Source organism: Myotis brandtii, unplaced genomic scaffold (genome assembly GCF_000412655.1).
Source record: "Myotis brandtii unplaced genomic scaffold, ASM41265v1 scaffold315, whole genome shotgun sequence".
Classification (NCBI taxonomy): Eukaryota; Metazoa; Chordata; class Mammalia; order Chiroptera; family Vespertilionidae; genus Myotis; species Myotis brandtii.
Genome location: NW_005362075.1, coordinates 2267442 through 2279419, shown reverse-complemented (window position 1 = coordinate 2279419; position 11978 = coordinate 2267442). Strand labels below are relative to the sequence as shown.

General features: G+C 42.6%; 1 pseudogene; it reads left to right on the top strand.

The window, feature by feature from the left end:
* The first annotated feature begins 9460 nt into the window (after positions 1-9460).
* LOC102247845 lies at positions 9461-10223 on the top strand (annotated as a pseudogene).
* Positions 10224-11978: the final 1755 nt, after the last annotated feature.

The following is an 11978-nucleotide window of genomic DNA, read 5'->3' as shown; positions in this document are numbered from 1 at the left end:
ACGCCCAGTCAGTCCCAATGCTGGTCCCGATCCTGGATTGAGAGGCCTGCAGGGAAAATGTCCACGGGAGAGACCCCAGCTACAGCAGCTGTGCTCACCAGCCATGAACCTGAGTCTCGTGCCTGTCGGTCAGCTGAGCGGCGCTCCTGCTGTGGGAATGCACTGACCACCCGGGGGCAGCTCCTGCGTTGAGTGTCTGCCCCTGGTGGTCCGTGCGCATCATAGCTACCGGTCAGTCGGTCAAGCAGTTGAATGGTCGCTTAAGCTTTATATATATAGATTATTGTATTATTTTCTATACAAACAACTATAAACCTACTTTATCCACCCTGTATATTTGGCAAATTGGTGTGTCTCACTGGTTCACTCTTGTTCTGTTTTGTTGTGGTGGGAAAGGTAAACTTCTTTATCTATGTATTTCATTTTGGATAGCTTAATTGCTATATATTCAGGTGCACTAAACTTGCCTTCCACAATGTTTGTTCTGTTGTAAATCCCGACAAGTTTTCATCTCTATAAGTTCAGTTTAGGTCTCTTTAATATATTAAATATCTCTACTTAACATGCTCAATCTTACCTCTAACTTTTTTGACATGAAACACACTTACAATAACTGATATAATGTAAGTGTCTTCTATTCTACCAGTTTGGGTTTGATTTTAGTTGTTTTAGTGGGTGATTACATCCAGTTCCTGTAACCCTGTCTTGGTCAGAAGCAAAAGTCTCTTTAACTATAATCCAAAATTCTTTTAATTAAAATGTATGATAAATGTATTCAGAAGAGAACTTTTGAAGACAGTTTCAGTATGAAAGAAACACCTTTAGAATATAAAACAGGAGGAAAACATGGAAACTTAAGATATGGGTTTGAGAATATTCACTAATTCAAATAATCTGTAAAAGGCACTTACTGATATTATCAATCTCATTCCTTTATTTCTTGATCTGTGTGAGAGTACACAGGTGTTCATTTGTTATGACACTAATTATATGCACTTTTCTGTTATATTTTATAATTTTTAATTTTTTAAAAAGGCATGAAGCTATATTTTCAAGGAACTTATAATGACAAAGTAAAACTATGTACACAAATAAGTTATACCATCGAAATACAGTAGGTCCTCAAATGCCTTTCTTTCATTCAATGTCATTTACACTAATCTACACTAATAAAAGAGAATCATGCAAATTAACCATCACTCCCACTCCACTACACCCACCAGCCAATCAGGAGTGAGTATGCAAATTAACCCAACTAAGATGACGGCAGCCACGGAGCTGGAGCAAGCAGGAGGCTGGGGTTGCCCCTGGTGATGGAGGAAACCAAGCTCCCCGCCTTCCCTGGCCGGCCCTGGGCTCCGCTCAAGGCTACAAAGTTTCAATTATAGAAGATAAATAAATCCCAGATACCTGCTTCCAGCCCACCCTGGCCTCCGCTCAAGGAGGCACTGAAAAAAAAAGAAAGAAAAAAAGGAGAGGCTGGGAGCTTGGGTCACCAGGGGGCGTGGCCAGCCTGAAAACGGCCATCAGCCCCTCACCCAGGCTGGCCAGGCACCCCAGCGGGGACCCCCCACCCTGAAGGGGGTGTGGCCAGCTTGAAAACAGCCCTCAGCCCCTCACCCAGGCTGGCCACACACCCCCAGCAGGGACCTTCACCCCATGGGGGCATGGCTGGCCTACAAACCACCATAGGCCCCTCACCCAGGCTGCCCCACGCCCCAAGGGAATCCCCACCCTGATCCAGGACACCCTTCAGGGCAAACCAGCCAACCCCAACCCATGCACCAGGCCTCTATCTATACTAATAAAAGGGTAATATGCTAATTAGACTGGGAGACCTTCCAGGAGACCTTCCGGACATTCTTCTGGACAAAGCCATGGTGGCGGGGCTTTTTTTATCAGGACAGTGGGGGAGGGCAGTTTGGAGTGAGCAGGCCAGCAGGGGGGCAGTTGGGGGCGAGAACACTGGCACAGGTGGCAGTTGAGGGTGATCAGACTGGTGGGGGTGGGGGATTTGGGGGCAAGCAGGCCGGCAGTAGGGGGCAGTTGGGGGCAAGCAGGCCGGCAGGCAGAGTGGTTAGGAGCAATCAGGCAGGCAGGCAGGCAGATCAGCAGTTAGGAGCCAGCAGTCCCAGATTGTGAGAGGGCTGTCTAACTGCTGGTTTAGGCCCAATCCCTGTAAACCAGCAGTACATCCTTCGATCCTTCGAGGGGTCCCAGATTAGAGAGGGTGCAGGCCAGGCTCAGGAACACCCCCTCCCCATGCATGAATTTTATGCACCGGGCCTCTAGTTTCATTATAACATTGATGGTGGTGGGGAATCAATTCCCAGTCACAGCCACTATATGTATGGAGTTTAGATGTTCTTCCCATAGTTGCATGGGTTTTCTCTGGGTATTCCAATTTCCAGGTCAATTAACATGTCTCCATTGTCCCAGTCTGAGTGAGTGGTCCTGTGATGGAAATTCATACTGTCCACAGTGGGTCTTGCACCTGAGCTGCCGGAGAAGGCTTTGGCCACCCTTCACACTGAACTGGAATTAGTTGGAAAATAATTATCCTGTTTTTCTTAATCTTTCTTAAGTTTATGTATAGCTCACATTAATTTCAATGTTTAATATAAGAAGTGTTTGGGGTCTTTGTTTAGAAGCTTGGTGATGTCTTCCTAACCAGAAATATGCCATAGGAACTTAACTCATGTTTATATGCCTGGGTTGTGGGCTCAATCCCCAGTGTGGGGCATGCAGGAGGCAGATGATCAATGATTCTCTCTCTTCACTGATGTTTCTATCTCTCTCTCTCCTTCTCCCTTCCTCACTGAAATCAATTAAAATATATTTTTTAAAAATTGAACAGCCATTTGACCCAGCAACCCCACCTCTGGGAATATATCCTAAAAACCCAGAATTAGAAAGAATGTATGCACCCCTATACTCATAGCAGCGTTATTTACTAGTACAATATCTAAGATTTGGAAACAGTCCAAGTACCCATCAGTAGATGAGTGGATAAAAATGTTGTAGTACATTTACACAATGGAATACCATGAGCAGTAAAAAAGAAGGATCTCTTACCCTTTGGGACAGCATGAATGGGCCTGGAGACTATTTGCTAAGTGAAATAAGCCAATCTGAGGAAAACAAATATCACATGATCTCATTTATTTGTGGAATCTAATGAACAAAATGAATTGACCAACAAAATAAGACCCAAAACATGGAGGCATGGAACAGACTGACATACCTCGATGTGGGGGTGGGAGGACAAGGAAAGATAAAACAAAGAATTTATATACTTACTAGGGGCCCAGTGCATGAATTCATGCACCTTGAAAGGAACTGTGGGCCGCAAGGCCGCAGTGGGCACAGGGGTGGGTCTCGGCCCATCCTCTGCGCTCCTGCCTGGCCCTTTCCACCGCGGCCCCCAGTCCCCTGTCTGCCAGCAGCTCCGTTCCCGCTGCCACCACTCCCATGCGCTGATGATGCTGGTCCCGCTCACAACTGCTGATGCTCAGAGTGATTGGGGCCGGCGTCAGCAGCGGGTGCCAGCAGCAGCTGCTGCCCCAATCACCTTTCAGGAGCAGGGGGAGGTGAAGAAGCTCTCAGGGGTGATCTGGGCCAGCAGCCGCCAATCTCACCCATTGTCAGTGCTGAGCGATCGGGACCAGGCACCAGTAGCGGGTGCAAGCAGCAGCTCCGGGGCCAGCTACAGGTGCAAGCAGGGCCAGCACTGGCAATGGGTGCAAGCTACTGGCCCCGATCACCTCTCAGGAGCAGGGGGAGGTGGAAAAGCCCTGAGGGGCAATCGGGGCTGGCATCCGCCACTCACACCTGTTGACAGTGTCAAGCAATCAGAGCCAGCACTGGCAGCAGGTGCGAGCAAGGCCAGCACCAGCAGGAGGTGTGAGCACCGGATGGGACTGCGGCACATGGGAGCAAAGAATTTTCAGTAAACACCAGAGGCTCACCCCAATGACAGCAACCAGTGCTCCGCCTTGGTCTGGTGCCCCTGCTCACCTGCTCCACCATCCCACCACGGCCAACACCGTGTTCTGCGCACGCCCCCTGGTGGTCAGCGCACGTCATAGTGACCAGTTGTTCAGTTGTTTGGTTGTTCTGCTATTCAGTCTATTTGCATATTAGCCTTTTATTATATAGGATATGCATAGCCCATGGACATGGGCAATAGGGTAATTAAGACATGGGGAGGGATGGGAGGGACTATACAGAGAGAGGTAAAGAGGGAGGAATGGGAGACATCTGTAATACTGTCAACAATAAAAAAATTATTTTTTAAAAAAGACATGGCAACTAAATGCAAAAAGAAATAGTTTCTTTTCTTAAGGAAATATAATTTGGTGCAAATTCATATTTCCTCTGATAAGATTTTTATAGCCTCTAATTTGATACTCAAATCCCTTGCTAAATTTCTGAATAAAAGTTTCTATTCCTCTGGATATAGCCATTCCTCATGTATGCCTGCAATTTTACCACAATAGCCAGGGGAGAGTGCGCCATTCAGCTGCTGTCTGCTCTCCACTGCCAAATGAGGTTATGCTGCTTCTGGGGTCAAGGTCTTTGATGCAATGCAACCATTATCCACAGGAGCAGAAAAAATTTCATCTTGGTCCCATGAAGGTCACCCACCACTCTCTGCAAAAAGCAATGTTTATAAACCGCATTATCAGCAAGGGATTTTTCTTAGGAAAAGGAATCAGATGTTAATCAAATAACCCTTCTTTCTGTCTAAAGTTGCCCATCACTAGTCATATATGCTTACCAAAATGAATTTAAGATACACTACAAGATCCACCCAGAAGCTTTCTTCCAGACAAAATCCCATCTCATCTCTACCATCATCCTTTACCTGGAAATAAAACAGTAAAAGCTATTAAAGAAGAAGGAGGAGGAAGAAAAGGAGGATGGGGAGGGGGAAGAAGAGGAGGAGAGGAAGTTGACAGCATGGACATAGAGGTCAAAGAGGCTGAAAATTGAGAAAATGCCACTGCCACTAATGATCAGGAAGTCTCTGTTGTTCTCTGAAAAGATTTTAATAGAAGAGATAACAGACACTGCTCAGAAAGTATCTCTTCCTTTCCATCAATAACCCAGACACAAAAGACAGACCTACTTAAGTCAGTTTCCAAGTGGCTATGCCAGGATACAAACATAAATTCAAGCCCTCACCGGTTTGGCTCAGTGGATAGAGCGTTGGCCTGCGGACTGAAAGGTCCCAGGTTCGATTCCGGTCAAGGGCATGTACCTTGGTTGCGGGCACATCCCCAGTAGGGGGTGTGCAGGAGGCAGCTGATCGATGTTTCTCTCTCATAGATGTTTCTAACTCTCTAGCCCTCTCCCTTCCTCTCTGTGAAGAGATCAATAAGATATATTTAAAAAAAACCACATAAATCCAAGCAGCCTACTCCGTTAATTAAAATACAGCCAAACTACTTAAGCATTTAATATGATGCCTTGGGTGGACAGATGTCCACAGCATGTTCCTTAAACCACACTGTGGTATAGTAGATATTGTTGGTGCCTAACCACAGATCCCCTTGCCCTCCTTAATTCACAGGTTAACAGGTCTCAACAGCTTCCCACCTCATGTACCTGTATCTCCGCCTCTCTACCTGGGAGCTTTCTTTAATGGCGAACTTGCTGAGAAATAAACAAGCTCAATTAGGATATTCATGGCATATAGATCCTCAAATCCCCATCCAGTGGGGGACAGAGGCTGGCGGGTAACCACCCCAGCCTCCATGTCCTCCGCTGGGACAGTTCTGAGATGTGTCCACAGTTTTTCACAGGTTCCCAGTGAGAATGAGTCCTAGTTGCCCACAATAGTAATGACTTATTAACTTTTGTCCTTTCCTCATTTTTCCCACCTTCTCACTGTCCTGGATGCAGACAATAAGATGGTGCATTGTGTGCAGAGAATTTTTAAACAACAACAAAACCGACTTAAAGTCAGTCTGTTTTCTAGTAACACGGTCGGTAATTCTAAACAATGTCAGTGATACAATGCTCTTCCCTGTTGGAGAAAACCACTCTGAGAGCCACCCCCAACCTTGGTATGCCACTGCTGAAAGGGTTAGACATGCCCTGTATGGCCTTAGCATCAGATGAAGTTTAGTTCAATCCAACCTCTGTCACTTACTAGCCAAGTGGCATGTAGCCTTGAGTAAATAAATGACTTAACCTCTGTAAGCCCCATTTTTTCATGTGTAAAATGGAAATACTTATAAGATATAGGACACAGAACAGAGTTGTTGTATAAAATAAATGTACAATAGCTACTCGCCAAAATATCTGACATATATGGGCTCAATAAATAAGTTCTGATAATATCATCTGACTTGTGTATTTACCACACATTTAATCTGCTGATTTCAATAGCAATCATTAATAATTAGTCACTTTCATCATCCAAAGAAAATGTAGTTAATTTAAGATTAGCACAAATTATTTATATCAGATGTCCTGATCAAAGTACTTAGTTTAATTATGCTCTGTTCCCTGAAATAAAACGTTAAAGTGACCAGATATCTCAGTCATAAAGTTTTCAACATTTATTCAATTCATCTCTAGTTCTCTATTCCCTTCCTCTCTTTTATTTTCAATTTTATTTTTTCCAGTACCCACTGAATTCTTGATGGGCCTACTGAGTCCTATTTACAGTCCACAATGGGAACTTCAGAGCAAAAGAGAACTGGCTCTTGAGTTCCTTATAACCCACTCAGGCTGCAGCAGTACCTGTTTGGATTTTGAATTTCTTTGGCTCTTAAGATTTTAAACATCCTTTCATCTAGCTCTCAATATCTCTGAGTATGACAGAATCTTGCATTTTTTCATACCTGATAGGACCTTCTGACTCATAAATATGCTTCATACCTGATAGGACCTTCTGACTCATAAATATATTAAAATATATTAAATTCTGATTGTTTCTCATGGCCTTATCTGGCTTTGCCATCCCACTTTCAAGGTCATTCTACTGACAAGTACTTTATCAGTATCTCACTTAAAACAGCCTGGAATAGAAGATAGGAATATTCTCTCTGGAGTCAAAATGTAGCTATGCCAGCCATTGCCTGTGTCACCTTGGGCAAGTCACTTATACTTTCTAGGGCTTAATTTCCTTACTATGATATGGAGAAGAAAATGATAGTACCTATCTTATGGAGGTGTTTCAGGGATTAAATAAATACCTAATACTGTCTGGCATATAACGTGCTCTATAACTTTAAGCTATTATTTTATTTTTATTTTCAAATTGTAATATGTAGTTTTTTTAATATATATTTCTATTTGTCCTTGACGGTATCAGATGTCCTGATCACTAGTGCTTTATGCCGACTTTCTTGGCTGCTCAAATTGGGTGTATGACCTGCTGTGTTCCTCTGAACTTGAGCCCCATGTTCATGTGGATCCATCTAGATCAATTGCCCATTTCTACGATTATAATTGCCTGAATCATTACAATAGTTATGTGGCTTTACATTTTATAATGTTCAAGATCATTTTATTTTATCTTCCTGTGATATATGAATGACTCATATTATTTCTAATGTGGACTAGGAGAGATTGGGAAAGGTCAGAGAGGTAGTAACTATCAGAACAGAGACTAGAACGAGGATTTACAGTGCATGTGTTGCACCGGCACTGAGAAAGGGGAAATGAAGGCCAGAGATGGTGCTGAATCCAAGAGAAACAAACAGAAGGCAAGCAGCAACCTCACCTGGTCGATGTGATAGGTTGACCTCTTAATGGATTAGGAAATACCTTTAGTATAAACACTGTAGGCTGCATCTCCAACACGGGCATTTGAGTGCCTCACAAAGAGTAGATTCCATACAGCCATGATTCTCAAGTAGACACTAAGTTCCCTAGAGTCTTTATCAGAATGTTACTGGAGAACTGAGTCCTACAGAAAATGACTGTCTGACTTTTTTCTCAATTCTTCCAAAAATGGAACAAAGCTAGTAGCACCATTCTAGAGGTATAGCCAAGAAGTTAATTCATTATATTCATTGAATGCCTTAAGACATTAGGGCTTAATTCCTTTGTACAATCTTGATTGAGTAGAGCTAATTGAGTATGAGAGAGTTTACATTACACCTACAATGTAAAACAATAAACTCCACCTGAAATAAGTATTTCCTCTTAAGTATTAAAACAAAATATCAGAGCTTAAGAAAGGACTTCTCTAAAGAGTGACAGTTATGTATCCAGCAGTAACCCTCTATTTTAGGAGTCAGTCTTAATAGGGACAATGCCTTAAGGTTAATTCTATACATATTGATGTGGCAAAAGAAAATGTCTGCAATAACTTCAGTCTATATGCCCACGGAAGCCACATGGTTTATTATACTGGTGCCAGGGAACAGAATGTGAACAGGTTAGTACCTACTAGCCCTTCCACCCAGAAACCATCTCCAGAGAATGTTCTCCTGGAAGCAGGCCAGCAGAGCAGCTTACTCTGTGAGCAAGAGTAACTTCAGGTGTCAAGACAGATGATAAACTTTGGAGGGAAGCTGATTGAACCAGGCTAGAGAGTTTTCTGCAAAGTACTTTCAGAGATTTGTGGAGGATGTTTCTAGAGGCTGGAAAATTGATCCCCATTGACTCCAGCAGAGAAATGATGACTTACTAGTCCTGTTTTGACTGTAAACTGGTGAGCCAAGGCCATGTGGCAGTAAAAACAAACCAACTGGGCCTGTTCTGAACTGACAAACTGCCACCAAGCCAAGGAAACAAGTCGGCCTTTGCCATTAATTTATCTCTTAGTTAAAATAACAAGCAAAAGGAAATACAACCCACTATATTCAAGAAACAAAGTCAGGGGAATTTGCTTCCCATTGATTTCCTTCCATAAGCTCTTTCTCATATTTTAACTAAGGACAAAGTAAGGAAGGAAATGCCCTCTAAGAGAAAATTAAGTGAATTTAGAATAGAAACATAAAGGCTAAGGAAACAGATCCCCAAGGAATCAGAATAGAATATGATTTTAATAAATTGGCTTAATGAAGATTAATTCTGTTTAATAACAAGCAGAACTATTATTAAAGTTAAGTAAGCAGTGGTCTGTGTCCAATTAGGGCCAACAGCTCTTGGGAGAACCAGGAACCAGGGCGAAAGCTGCCTCCGAGGAAGAGGGAGGGAGTCCTCTGGCAGATTTGATCCATACGAAGGCCTGGAAGTGGTATTGAATCCATCTGTTCTCCTTTTAAACAAATTAAGATGCATTTGACAGACATAAATAAGTATGGAATTTTGCATTTAAACACTATCTAATCCATTTATGAAAGTAACAACAGCTTTGAGCAGAGGCGCCGTGCTGCCGCCGGTGCGTGCGCATGCCTGCGCTTTCAAGCTTGGGTTCTCCCTCGCCCTTTCCTGGCCAGTTGAGCTGTTTTATCCTGAGCCAGCTCCCACCTTTCTACAGAAGCATCCAAGAACCATGGCAGAACACTCCTAGGTGAGGTCCACCAAACCCGTGCTCAAGGCCACCAAGGCCAAGAATGAAAAGAAAAAGAGCAAAGAGAAGGAGAGGGGGGAAAAGGATGAAGAAACCCAACTTGATATTGTTGGAATCTGATGGACAGTAACAAACTTTGGTGAAATTTCAGGAGCCAGAACGATTGAAATGAATTTTTAAAAACCTACATACATGCATTTGGCAATGGACTTTTGCACTGGGAGCTCCATATAAGGAAGCTGATGAGGGTCCTAATCCTCCGGACCAGCTTACAGCTGTCAAATTTGTCTGACTCCAGAATTGCCCTAAAATCTGGCTAAGGAACATATCTTGGTATAAATTCAGATGGACTTGTTGGGCATTCACATGTGATTGGACTAAGAGAACAATGGGAGCCAGTCTTTCAAGATTGGAAAATGATTTTATTGGCCTCAAGTAGCTGTTTTATCAGATGAAATGAAGCAGACCATATAGAAGCAAAAAGTAAAGCAACAGGAGAGGAAGACATGATAAAGATTAGATCCTGAGCTGAAAGAGAAACTAAGAAAAAAGCTGGTATCCCAGAAGACAAAGGAAATATTAAATGGTGTGAATTATGGAAAAAAACTTTAGAGCTTCCAGGACTACAAACTTAAAACAAGCAAGAAGACAGTAAAATTCTTTAAAGGCTTGGAAAGATAGAGTTTTGCATGAAATACTTCTGGACAGGAGGGTCAAATTGAAAACTGATAGACATTGCAAATGACCAGGATTTTTGTCTCTGTCTTCTTCTTTTGTTTTATTTTTTCTGAATAAAATAATCAGTGGACGCATTAAAATAAAAAATAAAGAAAGTAACAGCAGCTGTTGTTGGTTCCTTTTCTACAAGCTGGGATTTTTTTAAAATTCTCATTGTGTACTTCCTGTGTCCCAGGCACTATACCTTCAGGAAACATACAGATAGTACAAATTATGAAGAAAAGACAACAACAGAGGGCTGTGGTAAGAATAATGAGAAGGGAGGAACTTGTTTAAGTTGCCTGATCAGCTGAGAGCTGACAGATGAAAAGAACCAGCCTTGTGAAGAGCAAGAGGAACAAACACACAGAGCAGAGGGCACAGCATGCGCAAGGGCCCGAGGCTGGGAAGAACTTCATGCATTTACAGATTAAGAAGAAAACTGGCAAGAGAACAGTGAGCAAGAGGGAAGGAAGCATGAGGTAAGTTTGCAGAGATGAACAAGGGCCAGACCCTGCGAGAGGTTTCAGAACTTGTTACAGAATTAAAATGTATACTGAGTACAGTGGAAGCTCCTGAAGGGTTTTAAGCAAGAGTAATAAGATCTAATTTGAATTTTTCTTTTTAAAAAAAATCATTCTAATTGGTCTTTAGAAAGTAGATTGTAGGGATGCAAGAGGGGAAGCAGGGAGAAAAGTGAACAAATTGCTGTCTGGGTAACAGGGACAGTGGTGGCTTAAGCTACAGTATGGCCATGGAGAAGAACTAGAGTCAATATATACAATCATGAGTCTTTTAATGACAGAGATATGTATCATTAGGCAATTTTGTTGTTGTGAGAACATTAAAGAGTATACTTACACAAACCTAGATGGCACAGCCTACTGCACACCTACTGTATGTGGTGTAGCCTATGGTTACACACCTGTACGGCATGTTAGTGTACAAAACAACACAAGATTAAATCAGGCTCAAAAGAAAGTGATACAATTGAAAGACATGGTAAACACGAGATGTATGAGGCTGCTGCCAGTGTTGCATGGCACACTGTCTCACAGCAACTGGAAACCCAGGCGATGGATTCTCCCTAGAGCCTCCGGAAGAAGGCAGCCCTGCCAACACCCTCATTTTTAACCCAGGGAGACCATTGTGTACTTGTGACTTCCAGCTCTGTAAGATAATGAATGAGTGTTGGTTTAAGCCACTAGCTTTGTAGTATTCTGTTACAACAGAAATATGAAACTAATATACTATTACCCTTTAATGACATTATGAAAGTCAGCTGAGTCAGTAAAATGTTCTGACACAGACCAGGCTCAGAAAAGTGTCATCTCTTAGCCTGGATGAGATGGATGCCGACTAGTTCAGTGTCCTTGGCTACACAGTGCACTCAGGATAGCACTACTTCATGAATTAGGATAAGTATATTCAAGTGTAATTATGTAAATAGAAGCCTTCAGTACACAATTTTAGACATTGTGGTTAAGATACAGACAACACTCTTAGGCATTTTCTAAGTCCCAATATCATTTCTTTCTCACCAAGTTGCTCTAGCTAGATAGGGAACAATCAAATCGATTCTGAAGATCAGAGTCTGATCATTCCAGATGCCAGTTCTGAAACTCTGAATTGTCATGGGATTCCCTACCTCCTCCTTCCCAACACCTGAAAAGGAGGTATTTTATATTCATTGTTAACCATCTCTGTCATTAATGACGGAACCTGAGCCAATGTAAAGAGAAGCATTCATATTTTCACCAGTTAAGAAAGGACATAGTTTCAT